The sequence below is a fragment of the Chlamydotis macqueenii genome, chromosome 1, assembly GCF_036417535.1.
Source record: "Chlamydotis macqueenii isolate bChlMac1 chromosome 1, bChlMac1.mat, whole genome shotgun sequence".
In the NCBI taxonomy this organism is placed as follows: Eukaryota; Metazoa; Chordata; class Aves; order Otidiformes; family Otididae; genus Chlamydotis; species Chlamydotis macqueenii.
This window is the reverse complement of record NC_141556.1, coordinates 54,823,692-54,838,484: the sequence shown is the minus strand read 5'-3', so window position 1 is coordinate 54,838,484 and position 14,793 is coordinate 54,823,692. Positions and strand designations below refer to the sequence as shown.

Genomic DNA, 14,793 nt, shown 5'->3' with positions numbered 1-14,793 from the left:
AATATAACCTCAATCTACTTAAACTAACAAATTAAAGAATTACTGTCCAATTGCAGAAAAGCTGTACTCAAATTTATGTCCTCCAAACTTCTTAGAGATAATTTTTGTTCCTTTAAGATACAACAAGAAATTTAGCTATACACTACACCACTTTCAAGTTTTACTAGCCAAGGCTAAAGTTCTTCCTATCAATTTAGCACTTCATCCCCCTGAAGTGAAACAGATTTAGGAGCAATTTGGGTGTGGAAGGTTTGCAAATACTCCTACTACAGAAGCTTAGAGATAAGGAAAAAAAAAAAAAAAAGGCAACAAAAAAAAAAAACAACACCAAAAAACCACCCAAAAAAACAGTCAAGGCCATATGATGCTTACCGATAAAATGTTAGAGAAAAACCTCTAACATAAGAAAGAAGTAGCTGAACTTGCCTCAAAAAAAAAAATTCCAAGCATTTTTTAGATTTTCACACTAAAAAAACCCAACAACTTTTCTTTCCCCGACATATCTCCTTGTCTCCTACAGCCTATATCCTCTAAACACCACTTTGCTCATTCATCCACCCTCTGGGTTCCACAGCACCTGCCTCATGCTGGAGGCGAGAGCTGAAGCAGACCCATGCCTACAATTTAAGTATTGTCTCCTAAGAGCGTAACAGGGAGAGACTAAGACTACAGCCACAGTTACAGGGAGACAGGAGAAACAGTTCAGATAAGTGTACTAAGTTATTTTGCATTAAAGCGACTAAACAAAAAGATTACTTCAGCAGCAGCACTATTTTAAGGAGTTCCTCCTCCCTCCTACCATCTCCAAGACTCTGATTCCCACCCCAGCACTGCAGGTTTTCTTTGGATTTTTCAGACGGAACCACCGTTCCTTGAACCACCTCATTGTGCATCTCCACTGCAGTTATACTGGCATAACCAAGGGGCAGATGACAGAGAGGAGACAGCACACTGCAGTGTTGGAGCAAACAGTTAAGAACTCCTTAAGTCCATACTTTTTGAAATTCCTGTATCACTGAGCCTTAGACTGAAGCACTAAAATTGGTTCATTCTCACCAGCTTCCCCATGGAGTCAATGAAAGCCTTCTAGAAGGTCTCTTTCCATGTCAATTTTCTAAAGTGATTAAACTTCTAATACATCTCAGTTAAATGTCTGAAATCATATGGTATAAACTCACGTCACTGTAACCACAAACAAGATACTGTACCTCACTACTTTAAATTGCAGGCACGTAACTCAGTGCTTCTAAGTTCTGCTGCTCCAGCCAAAGGCATGGTGAGTGACAACAGTAGTCGGACCACACCCAGACACAAAGTTAGCTCAGACGAGCTTAAGCAATTCACAGAAGTGGACAAGCTGCAACTGCAGATCCTCTCACAACTGGAGTCTAAAGCTTTCTCCTCCCCCAGCAGATTTCAGTATCACCACATTGATAGCATCAGGCAGTGTTTGAGGTTGTTGATGGAGACACACAGAAAGCTGATGGACAAAGCTTCCACTGCATCTATCTCATCATGTATCCTACAGCATAAATCCTGAAGAAAATCAACAGCTGAAAGCAAAGAGGAGGGATGAATTCAGCACCAGAGAAGAACAAACACCTCTATAAATACACATTAGCGGAGGATAAATGAGACTTTGCACTCAGAGCATAATTTTTGGAAATACTAGAGTTAAGATTCCAAAGTAAGATGGGGGAGCTTTAGATGGTCCACTACTCTGAGAATCAGCCCCATCTTTCTGTTAAACTTGGGCTCCTGCAGTCATTCATCCTGTACTCCAGACAGATGAGAAAAATCAAAACCAGAAGACTCCCCTGTTTCTTTCTTCATCCTGTCTCTTCTCAAGAGAAGGCTAAATAAAAAGGGACAATTAACAAAAACAATACATGATGGGTTACATCTAATCATTCCATAATGCTGATGTATTCCTAGAGATGCTGTTTCCTCCCTTACTATAAACACAGAATCATAGAATGGTTAGGGTTGGAAGGGACTGTTAAAGGTCATCTAGTCCAACTCCCCTGCAAGGAGCAGGGACATCTTCAGAGCCCTGTCCAACCTGGCCTTGAATGTTTCCAGGGTGGGGCATCCACCACCACATCCAAACATTCAATGAAAAACTTGAAATTTTTCATTTCATTTCCTGTGTCAGTAAAGTTCTCTGTATGAGAAAAAGGAAGGATGTTTCTCCATTACAATGCAGTCATTTGGAGGAAAGGGAGATAAGGATAGCACAGTTCAGTTTTTTTTCAAGCAAAATAAATAGTGTCACTTCGGAGCAACTGGGACTCAATTACAGTCCCACTACTTCTGTTCTCCAGCAGTACGGAAGAGAATCTACCACTCACCCAGCGACTCCCTGCGACACAAAGACAATCTGCTACCACCTTCTGTAACAATTTTGCCCAACTCTTCATTCTCTGCCTGCTAAGTGTCTGTCATACTCTTCAAGACCTATCTAAAAGACCATTTTTTATGAAGCAATATGCACAATGTATGGTCAGAATCAAGAACATCAGAAAACCTGATGAGCACAGCATTTCATGCAAATATGTTGGAGAAGGGGGAGAAGAGAAACCTTCCCACTTCCACATGCATGAAGAGGGATAAGGAAAACACACAGTGGCAAATCAAAATGTACACCATATGACACAACACTGTTGACTTCTTTTTTATCCTTGAATGCAAGATGAGAAACAATAGGAAAAGACACGACAATACATACAATCATTTAGGTTGAAAAAGACCCTTAAGATTATTGAGTACAACCATTAACCTAACACTGTCAAGTCCACCACTGAACCACATCCCTAAATGCCACATCTACAGTCTTTTAAATACCTCTAGGGACTGTGACTCAAGCACTTCCCTGGACAGTCTGTTTCAATGCTTGACAACCTTTCAGCGAAGAAATTTTTCCTAACGTCCAATCTAAATCTCCCCTGGTGCAACTTCAGGCTGTCTACTACGGTCCTATCACTTGCTACTTGCACAAAGAGAGCGACACCCACCTCGCTACAACCTCCTTTCAGGTAGCTGCAGAGAGTGAGAAGTTCTCCCCTCAGCCTCCTTTTCTCCAGACTAACCAACCCAAGTTCCCTCAGCTGCTCTTCACAGGACTTGTCCTCCAGACCCTTCACCAGATTCATTGCTCTTTTTTGGGCGCGCTCCAGCACCTCAATGTCTTTCTTGTAGCGAGGGGCCCAAAACTAAACACGGTATTCAAGGTGCGGCCCCACCACTGCTGAGTACAGGGGCACAATCGCTTCTCTACTCCTGCTGGCCACACTATTCCTGATACAAGCCAGGATGCTGTTGGCCTTCCTGGGCACACTGCTGGCCCAGATTCAGCCGCCTGTCAAACAACACCCCCAGGTCCCCTTCCACCAGGCAGCTTTCCAGCCACTCTTCCCCCAGCCTGTAGCGTTGCAGGGGTCGTTGTGACTCAAGTGCAGGACACAGCACTTGGCCTTGTTGAATCTCATAAGACGCCCTCAGCCCATCAATCCAGCCTGTCCAGATCCCTCTGTAGAGCCTTCCTGCTCTTAAGGAGATCAACACTCCTGCTCAACTTGGTGTCACCTGCAAGCATACTGAGGGTGCACTCGACTCCCTCATCCAGACCATTGATAAAGATATTAAATAAAACTGGCCCCAATACTGAGCCCTGGGGAACACCACCTGCGATTGGCCACCAACTGGCTTTAACTCCGTTCACAACTCTTTGGGCCCAGACATCCAGCCAGTTTTTTATCCAAAGGTACACCGGTTCAAGCCATGAGCTGCCAGTTTCTCCGGGAGAATGCTGTGGAAAACGGTGTCAAAGGCTTTACTGAAGTTCAGGTAGACAACATTCACAGCCTTTCCCTCACCCACTAAGTGGGTCACCTTGTCACAGAAGGAGATCAAGTCAGTAGTCAAGCAGGACCTGCCTGTCATAAACCCATGTTGACTGGGCCTGATCACTTGGCTGTCCTTTAAGTGCCACGTGATAGCACTCAAGATTATCTGCTCCATAACCTTCCCCAGCATCGAGGTCAGACTGACAGGCCTTCCCTGCCAGCTTGTCTTTCAGTACATGGGGATGGTCTGCTCCTGCGCCTTTAAGATTTCCTTCTTGAACAATGTCCAGCCTTCCTGGACACCTTTCCCCTCAGGACTGTCCCCCCAAGGGACTCCGCCAACCAGGCCTCTAAATGGGCCAAAGTCTGCCCTCTGGAAGTCCAAGGTAGCCGTTCTGCTCACTCCCCTCCTTCTCCAAGAATTGAAAACTCTTATTTCGTGATTGCTGTGCCCAAGACAGCCTCCAACCATCACATCACCCCCAAGTCCTTCTCTGCAAACAAAAGGTCCAGCAAAGTGTCTTCCCTAGTCAGCTCCCTCACCAGCTGTGTCAGGAAGGGATCCTCCACACGCCCCAGGAACTTCTTAGACTGTTTCCTCCCTGCTGCATTTTGTTTCCAGCAGACAATATAATGCTGATCATGCAGCATTCACTACATTTATCAGACAATAATTTATGTTAATTTAAAAAAAAAAAAAAAAAAAAAAATCACAGTGTTCACACTATTCCAGAATTTCTACTCACAAGAAACACTGCTGGTCAAATCAAATCTCATGGAAATTCAAGTGTAGTCAGGCATTTGACCAAAGGTAACAGCAAATTGCAGATATTGAATTGGAAGCTGATTAACAGCATTTCATTATGGTGTATAATGGTTTATTCCTTTAAGTTCTGGCAGGTGTGACAGAATATATTTTTCTTTCAGCTAATAAGTCTTAGGTACGTTTTTCATAGTCATTAGTGATGTTGTATGTGGCCACAAGCCACCTATAGAGTCAGCTCTGCTAGTACCTAGTCTCTACTTCAGTTGAAAGCTATGACCAAGACAGAGTTTGCAGCCCACATTTTTTCAGAAAAGTGGTATGAACAATACTTCCAATAAACTGTGTTAAAGCTTCTAGCACAGTAGCTCCCCATACAATTTCTAGCTAAGTACCGAGCTCTTATCAGCACTCATTGGAGGGTTCTGTTTACAAGTTGCAATTTACTAGCAATTAGATGACTGAGTTCATACTACTAAAATACTCCAAAAGAAATCATCATATTCTAGCACAGAATACACAATGATGCCATACCCAGTTACTGGTATGAACATAGACATGCTGTGTGCTTACAATGAAGAGGGGAAAAAAAAAAAAAAAAAAGAAAGAAAAAAAAAGAAAAAAGAAGTAGTTTTCCTAGCTTTTTTGTATTTGTTGCATCATTATGCAGGCAAGAAAGACTGGGCTTCTCAAATGGAGAACAGATCAAATCTCAAAGGGATTCAAGCCAGGGCTCTCAAAAGAACCTGGTAACACTTCTTCCACTCTTACAATATTATCACTCATTACAAACACTGTGGTAAAAAGAGGAAACACAAAGAGCACTGGGAAAAGCACATGCATATTCACTGTCTCCAGGGCAAACCGACAAGAGGATGCCTGTGTTTTCTTCTATCACTTCTCAATTCTGTTCTTGAGGAATCACTAGACAAGAGGCAGGAAAAAACCCTGGAGTTTTACTGCAACATGAACACTTTGTTGCATCCAGGTCAAAACTGAAGTCTGACTCCTTGTGCTGTTGTTCACAAATGTAGCACAAACAAGTTCAAGAGTTGGTAAAATATAACAATTTTTTTGGTCTTCAAAGGCAAATAGGCAGCATATCACAGAGTCTATAACATCCTGAAACTGATCTTATCCTCCAACAGGGCTAAGCAGAACCCGCTTTTGATTAGACAGCAGCCTCAACTTTTGAGTCTTTGGGTTTGGCGCTCCCTTCACCCCCACTCCCCCTTTTAAAAAGAAAGGAAAACCATGTATATGCATAGCGAAGAAAGTCATATTCCTTTCCAGGCGTCCCAAAACAAACCAATACATAACTTAGGGGTAAGTAGCAACAGAAAAGCTCAGCTGAAGAAATCAAGGAGTGGTATAGCTAGACACCAGTGTGAGACAGATGCACCAGCAATACAGAATCATCCATTTTTCCAGTCAGTCAAGACTGAAGTTTAGTCAAGAACTGTAAGGGAGCACATCCAGGTCAGAAGAATAACAGGACCAATATTTTTTTTTTTTCCAATAAGAAGATAATTTGATAGAAACAGAATTTACTATCGTTATTTTTTTATTTTAGAAGTCCAAAAGCTAAACCAGAGATTAACTTTTTTTTGAGAGACATCCCACCAAAAACAGTCAAAAAACCCACCTTTTGCTATCAGACTGGAGTTTAATGACTTGAATAGGAAGAGTTGGCTGGTCTCAGTCCAGTCTCTACCAACAAATCAGTATGTTAGTTGGCTCTTCAGAAACTGTCATGCATGATCTTTCCTGTCTCAGAGGCCAATCGTAGGATTAAGTAACACAAATTCTCACACAGCCAGTTAAGGTACACATTGAAGCCTGAGAAGCTAGCACTGCCAAAAACATTTCTAAATTTTTGGAAGTTATAAGAACTCAGGTTCCAAAAACATTAGTCTAATACCCTTCATAAGTATAAAACATAATTGAACAGAGTATGAAAAATAAATACGTTTTAATTAAAAAGGTACCCCACCCAAATGGAGATCTAGCATGACCTGTGTCAAAAGGTAAGATATGCATAAGCCAGCTATAAACTCTTAAATATACCCTTATCTCAAATTATAGGGAAGTCAAGCAAGCAGCATGAAATTATTCAAGTTTATTACATATTGTGCCCTCATTCCAGATAGCAAGCTGCCAAGCTGGTAGAGTAGCAACAGGAATTATGCAGCACAATTCCTACGAAGGGACCCTTCTAAGAGCAGCATTATTGCCATTTTGCTGTGCTTCATGGGTGGTTTAGTTAAACATGACCTAAAAAGGAAGGGAAAAAAGGGGTATGCAATGATTTTCTTGTTAACATTGTACCAAGAGCCCAAAAGGACTTCTTTGCACACATTTCCACAACAGGAAGGGAAGGTGGAACTACAAACCTACAGATGTCACTATTTTTCCTACAGACTTTATACATGTATCAAGCACAGTCAGAATGATAGTAAGAATATTTTAACTTACACTGCTTTAAGTGTTGAAATTTACTCCAAGTATCCTTTAAAATGCAGTAAGTAAGAGGTTAATGTCTCCCCAGTTCTTCGGTTGAGGAAATTTCTTATGACAATAAAGAGAGGTCTGCTTCACAACTAATATACAAACTACACAAGGTTTCATTTAAATAACCTTCAGATATTTTTCATGCATTACAGAAACAGATTTACTCCTTCAACAAAAATTCACCTCAAGTCCTCTTTATGAAGCATTAATAACTAAGGAAATAAATAAATAAATAAATTCCTGTCCTCCTGGTTAGAAGCTCACGACCAAGCTGCTCCTAGTGCTTTCGTACTGGGAACCATGCTTAACCTGCCCTAGGCTGCAAAGGTGTATTAAAGTATACATTTCAGTAAAAATGCAGGTTTTATCAATCCCAAAGCCTCTGAAATCTGATTTAGAGATCAAAGCCCAAGTTACGTCAAAACACATACTATTCTATTAGAAAGAAAGAACAGTAATAGATTTAAAGCTAAGTAGTCTGAAGAATATCAAAACTTGCAAGAAGGTCCAAAAACCTCCCCTAGACATTTCAGTCTATTATTGAAAAGCCCAAAAAGCTATCAGCTTGTCTGAGGTCATTCCCAAAACCATAAGCAATAAAAAAAGTACAGTAGCAAGTCATATTTTTGGTAGAAAAGGTGGTGTGTATGACACCACTCAGAAAGCACAGTAGTTTGCTTGCTAATTTAACCAGAAAACAATATGCATTTCATGTACCAGCAATTTACAGAAATGAGCAAATACTATTCTTCTCTCCTTATAACATTACTGAAGTTTAAGACACAGATGACTAAACTAAAAAAAATTTCCTTTTTTTTTTTTTTTTACAGTAATTCTCTCTGCAATACGCTAATGTAGCCACCTTTCTATATGTCAACAGAACCTAATGCAGAGACAACACAAAAAACTACAGCTTCAAACAACTGAAGGTAAACTAAACTAATATGGAATTCTATTTAAAGATCTAGGTTTAAGAAAAAAAAAAAAAGACAAACAGCTAAATGAAAACTCACAAGTAAAACCATTAAGAAGTATTTATCAAATACACTTAACCAAATGGGCTTAGTTATGCTACACAATATCCATCTATAAACCTCAGAAACCACTTACCTAACCAAAAAGCAGTCTAGAAAATAGATCAGCTCCTTCTTGAACTGAGTTCAGCTCATACGCTATAACTCTAACCCAGAGAGGTTGCTGCATCTCCATCATCCAACCACTTCATTGTTCTACAAAGACTGGGTAAAGGTGAGCCAACTACAACACGCACACCTACTGATCAGGAAGCGTGCTAAAAACGAAACGTTCCAACGAAATTACCCATGGATGAATCAACAGATGGCCACAAGCAATACAGATGTGAACAGCTTTCAAAATGCTAATCTAAACACAGAAAGCTCTGAAACTGATCCTCAGCCTCCTTGCAGGTATTTTTCTTTCGTAGTCAAAGGAGGGTTAAAAAAAAAAAAAAAAAAAAAAAGAAAAAAAGAAAAAAAACACAACCCAAACTGGAATGGTACAGGAAACAATGCTGCAATTTAATCAAACTGCCTGCCCTTTTAAACACAGAAACAAAGGATTCTGATGGTGTCCAATCTACCCACAAAGACCATCACTTGTTGATTCACATATAAGTGTGCTCCTGCTTTCAGCTTAATAAGAGAGTCCCAGTACCATGAGACAGCTCTGATACACAGGTTAAAACACATAGGTTACATAACTTTCTCTTATTCCTTCCTTGAAGGCAAGGAAAAAAAAAAAACAAAAAAAACCAACTCCTAATTGGAGTCCTCAACACAACTTCCAGCACAGTGAGTAGCATTAACAAAAGCCAACCTGATCCCCACAGCAGCCCAAACACACGGTATATTCCCATTACCTCTGCAAACGAGCAACGCTAGGTTAACCCTCCAGAAAAAAAAAAAAAAAAAAAAGGAAAAAAAAATAAAAGAACCTAAAGCACTCGCAGCAGAGCCTGATCATCTACTGCAATTTGTGCACGGGGTGTACCCATCTTCTCCGACATTTTTAATCATTTACGCCTTCAACGGAAGCATCAGTCCCCACCTCCTCATAAAAACTCCGCAGTTCTTGCGAAAGACCACGCTTTTGGGACAGGAAAACAGGTGGGCACCTCACCAAGGAGCACGAGGGCCTCTTTCAACACACGTAAACACAGACATTTTTTTCTTTAAAGCGAAAAAAAAACGGGTGGGGGGGTGGGGGACACACACACACGGTCAAACGTGCTGGGAAGAGCACTTCCCAGGAGCCCTTTCACAAGCCCTCCCCGGACCCCACGCTCGCCCTCCACCTCACGGACGAGACCCCCCACACGCCCTCCCGCACTACCGAGGGGGCCTCGGCCTCCGCAGCGCGGGGCTGGCGGGCCCCACCGGGAGCCTCTCCCTTCCCCAGGCCTTCCCCCCACCCCCCCAACGCCGCGACACCCCCCGGCCCGGCCCGAGCGCGGGCGCCCCTTACCTGCGACCCTCCCTCCCCCCCCCGCCGCTGCTTTCCCCGGCGCCCCCTCCCCGCCGCCGCGGGAAGGGCGGGCGGGGCGGGGGCGGCTCAGCAGCGCGGGCGGCGGGGCGCCGGTGCGGGCCGGGGGCCGGGCCGGGCCGAACGCGGGGGCCCGGGGGCGTCTCGCTCCATTCTCCCCTCACTCGCGCACACACACAGGAAATAACAGGGGGTCAGCTGACCCCCGCCAGCCAATGGCGGCGGACGCTAGGGAGCAGTGCGCGCCAGCGGGAACGGCGCGAGGCGGCGGGTCCCCGCCGGGCGAGGGAGAGGGGAGGGGGAGCGGCGCGTGCGCGCGCGCCTGTATACATGTATGTGTCTGCGTGCGCGTGCCCGCACGCGGCAGCGGGGCGGAGGGACGGATCCGCCTCCCTTCCCACCGCGCGCCCGCTTAAAGGGGCCGCGCGCCGCCGCCCCGGCGAGGGGGGCTGGCGGGTCCCGGGCGGCGCGCCTGCCTCGGCCTTTCGGGGCAGGGAAGCGCAGCAGCTTCCATTTTAACCTTCTGATAAATCCATACCCCCCGCCCGCCCCCAGGTTATTTTAAGAACCCGATTTATTCCGTTTGGCCGCTTTTCCCCACCCGGCCTCCTCCCAGGCAGCTGCGGCCGGACCGGGAAGCGCCTTCTACCGGCCCCGGAGCGCATCCTGAACCGGCGGCCAGGCCGCAACACCGGGGCTGGGCGGGCCCCGAACCGGAGCCCCGGCGAGCTCGGGAAACAACATGGAGGCTGCGGGCAGGGGCGCTGCGCGGGCCCCGCTCCCCGCCGCAGCGCGCCCGGCTGTGCCCGACGGCATCGGCGCCCCCGGCCCAGCGCCGCTCCCTGCCCTCCCCGCGCCCTCGTCAGCCTCCCATTTGGGAGTTAGGTATGCTAATAGTGGAGAAACGATTAAGCTTTTGAAAGAATATTCACGATTCTTTGGTTTCGATTTTTGAGAGCGGGAGAGAGGACAAGGAGACCGGAGGGGGCAGCTTGAGAGCAAGGACGCAGCGCCTGTCAGATCATCATCTCCTTCACTGACGGCTGCACGCCAGCAAAGGAAGCTCTGAGTGACACTACAGCTTCCTCCATCTGCCGCTCAGAGCAATCCACGTGAAAACGCAGGAGGCTGGCAGCCTGAGCAGCTCTGAGTGCTGGGCAGAGAAAGCTCCAGCATCGTTTGAAACTTGCTTTGCCAGGAACTTTACTGAGCAATATGACAGTTTCAATAACTGCCCTGTTGCCCAAGCTTTGTTCCCCAGATCCTCAGCAAGCGCTGCTTCCTGTAGCAAGCCTTATTCTGAGAGAAGGCCTCTGCTAATAGCTCATCCCAAAAAAGCAATGAACTGCTTAGAAGGACTGTGTTGTAAGCACAGCCAGTGGACAACTTCCTTGATGGCTCCCCCACAGGTGACTTGCTCTTTATGAAAAATAAATACAAACCACCACATCTTGTACCATGCATTATCTGTCAAAAATAATTCAGAGACTGGCTGAAACTCCATCTAGATAAGACTGCAATGATGGCAATAGTCAGGGGAAAACAACCACAGCAGACAACAATTACATGTGCTCCTACCATTTTGTTTTTTCAAGTTAACAATCTGCGGGTGTTACAGACTCCCTGGCTGCCTGCTGGGCAAGCGCACAGCAGGAGTGTCCAGGAAAGACTCATCTGCTCCTCTGCTCCCCTTTGGACTTGACAGAAGAATGTGACAGCTTCTTTCGGAGGCAAGCCTTATGCAGTGATCTACGCCTTATCTCCTTCAGATGAGATTATCGTGATGCGCTCCGCATTGGCTACCTGGGAACTGCAGCTGGAGCACACAGCCGCTGCCTTGTTGCACGCTTTTCCTCTCATGGTACAGTACGCCTCTGCTCCCCTCAGCACTTGTTGCCCACTTGCATGTAGCATTTAAGGCATGGTGCTTCACTTACGGGAGGTGGAGGTCACTGCTTCCTTCGCCTGATGAAGAGGCTCTGACAGCGCATTCACTGTGACAAACTGTGAGGTGGCTCTAGTCTCAAACAGCCTTAATCTTGTTGACTGCCACGGCATGCTAAGAGCTTGGTCAGAGCAGCATTCCCTCTGGGGATCCAGGACTGTGATAAAAACCATAATGGGGTGGGGGAACTCGATAAGGTTTTTATAATTTGATTTTCCATTATCTGTTTTCTGATTTTGAAGTGAAACACCAACTGAGGTCGACCTTTTGTGCAGATTTATAAAGTAGCAATGCTTAGAGCACTCTACCTTAAGCTAAACTTAAACTTACCTTAAGGTAAAATCCTTTTGCATAAACAAATACATTATAAAGCAGCTTATCTATATAAACTTGGTATATTGAGGTATTTTTTACTTAATGTCCAAAATGAAGCTGCAGCATAAGTACAAAAAGTTTCATTAAATGCTCAAAAAGGCACTATAAAACTGTATGGACAGCTAACATTCACAAGTCAAACATTTCTCAAAGGACCAAAAATATATGAATTTGCATACTTAAATACCTAGATCTCTAGTTTGCTGCACAGCAGCATTTCCCCATCTCCACTAATGACTACTTAGAAGTGTTACAAGGGAAGGACAAAAGGAGTTGCTTTTAAAAATACTTAAAAGCTCAAAACTATATGGCTGATTTTAAAGGATGAAATGAAGTTTAAGAAAAACTTCATGCTATAAATACAGGCAAGTGCCACACTATCATCAACTGTTGCACTACAGTAGGCATGGCTGGTAATATACAGGTTCATTGAAAGCACAGAATGAAAACAAAGTTACCAAAACTGTATTAGTTAAACATCACATGAGCAGAGACGCCACATCCTTTGCAGCTTTTGAAGTGATGTATCAGGCTTTAAAGTACAACCCCACTGAGCTTAATGGAGAATTTAATTCTCTCAGAAACTAATTTTTGGCTGTCTGCAGACTCCAGATGAAAAACCACTGTCATTAGTACACCTTGTTCACATCACAGAGTTTTCCTCTGCCACTGAACATTTCTTTCTTTCCAGAAGAAAGAAATTCAACCTTCTGACTTGGCCATTCAGTGACAACTACTGGACCACCATCAGTTACACAAAAAGGGGTAAAGTCACTGGTAGTATTATATGCTCTTTAAAAAAAAAAAAAAAAAAAGGTTTAAGGCTAAAAATGATTACTTACTAAAATAAACCCTTAAAGGAACAAGTTTGAAATCAATGCAACAAACTGAACAGGTTTACATGTAAATTTCCAGCAAATATATTCCATCACTGGAGAGTAAGTGCTATAAATTGAGCCGATGCACCACACCACAGTCACAAGAAAGATTGAAGTCTCTGCTTTTACTGCAAGAAAAATCAGCTCAGCTGTAATTGTACAGGGCTGTTATGGTACTAACACAACAAAAACCTTCCAAATCCTACCAGTTTCCTCCCCAGACACCCTCCTTCCACCTCCTAATCAAAGTGCTTCTGAGGACAGAGGCACAAACAAGGCAGAGACAGGCAGGAAAACGGCCTCAAGACACGGAACCCTCCTCTACCATGGGTGGGAGATTCTAGGCAGAATAAAGCCCCCGGAGTAGCCTTCTGGGTTAATGCCATTGCTCCTACCAGTGCTGCTGTCACAGCACGCATGCAAGCAACGCTGACTCTTTTCCTGCACATGAACTCTGCAATGGCAAAAGCAAACTTTTTTTTTTTCCCCATTATGCCTTAACATAAGGCTTACCTTGCACATCCTTTTCCCCTCTCCCACAGATCCCAGAGGAAAAAAGGTCCTTCTGACCCCGAGAGAACTGACAAATGGAGATGGAGTCTCCTTCTGTCTTTGAGGTCACGGCTTCTGATCTAGCTGTAATTCAGTAATTACTCAGTTCATGTGCCTCTCCAGAAGCATACATTAGCAGCTTGGGGAGGGGGGCACTGAAGGATGACACCAGTCCTGACCTCAACCACCTCTCATCTCCACACACCCTCTGAGCTCCCTCTGTCTGGAAGGGGAGAGGACAGCAAGTGGTGCAGCTTGGGGGATTAAGTACAAATTTGCAGGTAAGATGTGCTGGAAAGACTCTGAGCGCCTCAGTGTTTGTTAAGAGGAAAGATGATTTCTCAATGCAGCTGGTGGGGTCCTCTGAGAGATTTCTTCTTCTTCTTTACAAAAGGTTTCATTACTGATGAAAAGCACTGAACTAGCAGCACCAGGAGGCTGAAGTCTCCACAGAGTCAGGCATGCAGATTTCTCACAGGCATGGCACCTGTCCTCTCAAAGTATTACCCTTATCCTATTCCTTTCCCCTGTTACACAATTTCATGTCATGCACAGGCTCGCCACTGCACTTTTACAGCTTTCATCTTGATGCACTCAGATGCTATGGGAATGGGCATTAGAGACTAGCTTGAAGACAGATAATACAAAAGATGACAGCAAGATCGGGCACCTACAGGTCACACAACCAGGGACTGAAACTTATATTCACGGTGGGACAGCTACATCTTTAAGCAAGTGTAAAGCAAGGGCAGCTAGCCCGTTTCTCTTTCTCCAAGAAAGACATCAGCATGGCTGCATTCATTAACATTTCCTACCTCTCTTCCCACCCAGCCCCAGAATTTCCCATACCTCTCTCCTATTTCTTTTACACTTACTTCAGATAAAAAGTGTTACATCTGACCCTACACAAGGGAGAAGCAGTATCACACATCTCCCAAGGAACTGCAGCAGAGACAGGGAGGGCTCTCCTCTCATTAATTCACCAATATTGAACTTTTCTCCTTAAGACAGCCAAAGGATCTATGTGCTTGCTGGAAACTATTTTGGATGAGCGCAGATTCTCAATCTAGTGACTGTCATGTCTTGGAAGTAGCTCTCCTTCAGAGACAAGAAGCATTTCGATAAGCCATAGTGTTAAGTCTTACAACCCAATTCCCGTAACAGAGGAACAACTGGATTGAAACACTTTGGAGTATCTCAAAGGAAGAAAAATGATAAAGCAGCTGAAGGTAGGTAGTGTGAATCATAGCAGGAGAAAAATTAAATCACCTATATGGGAGACAATTGTGCTCCATCTTTTAATACTGCAACACTTCTGTCCTCTCATCTTCCCGTTACAATGAGCTGGTTCATGAAAATAAGATCTTTGTACCTTAAGACCTGCTCAGCTCCTTCTGCTTATTCCTGCAGAATTGCCTGCCA

General features: G+C 44.4%; 1 protein-coding gene across 8 annotated transcripts in view; it reads right to left on the bottom strand.

Annotated features, from left to right (window-relative positions):
• Positions 1 to 14,793, bottom strand: part of TCF20 (transcription factor 20) — a 132,026-nt gene that overhangs the window by 54,623 nt on the left and 62,610 nt on the right. The window contains exon 1 of one of the 8 annotated variants that reach the window (XM_086751865.1): positions 9,604 to 9,751. The exons of the other annotated variants lie outside the window; for them this stretch is intronic. The gene's annotated coding sequence lies outside the window, so the exon portion shown is untranslated. Of the gene's footprint in view, positions 1 to 9,603; positions 9,752 to 14,793 lie in introns of those variants that run through there. 8 annotated transcript variants of the gene reach the window in all.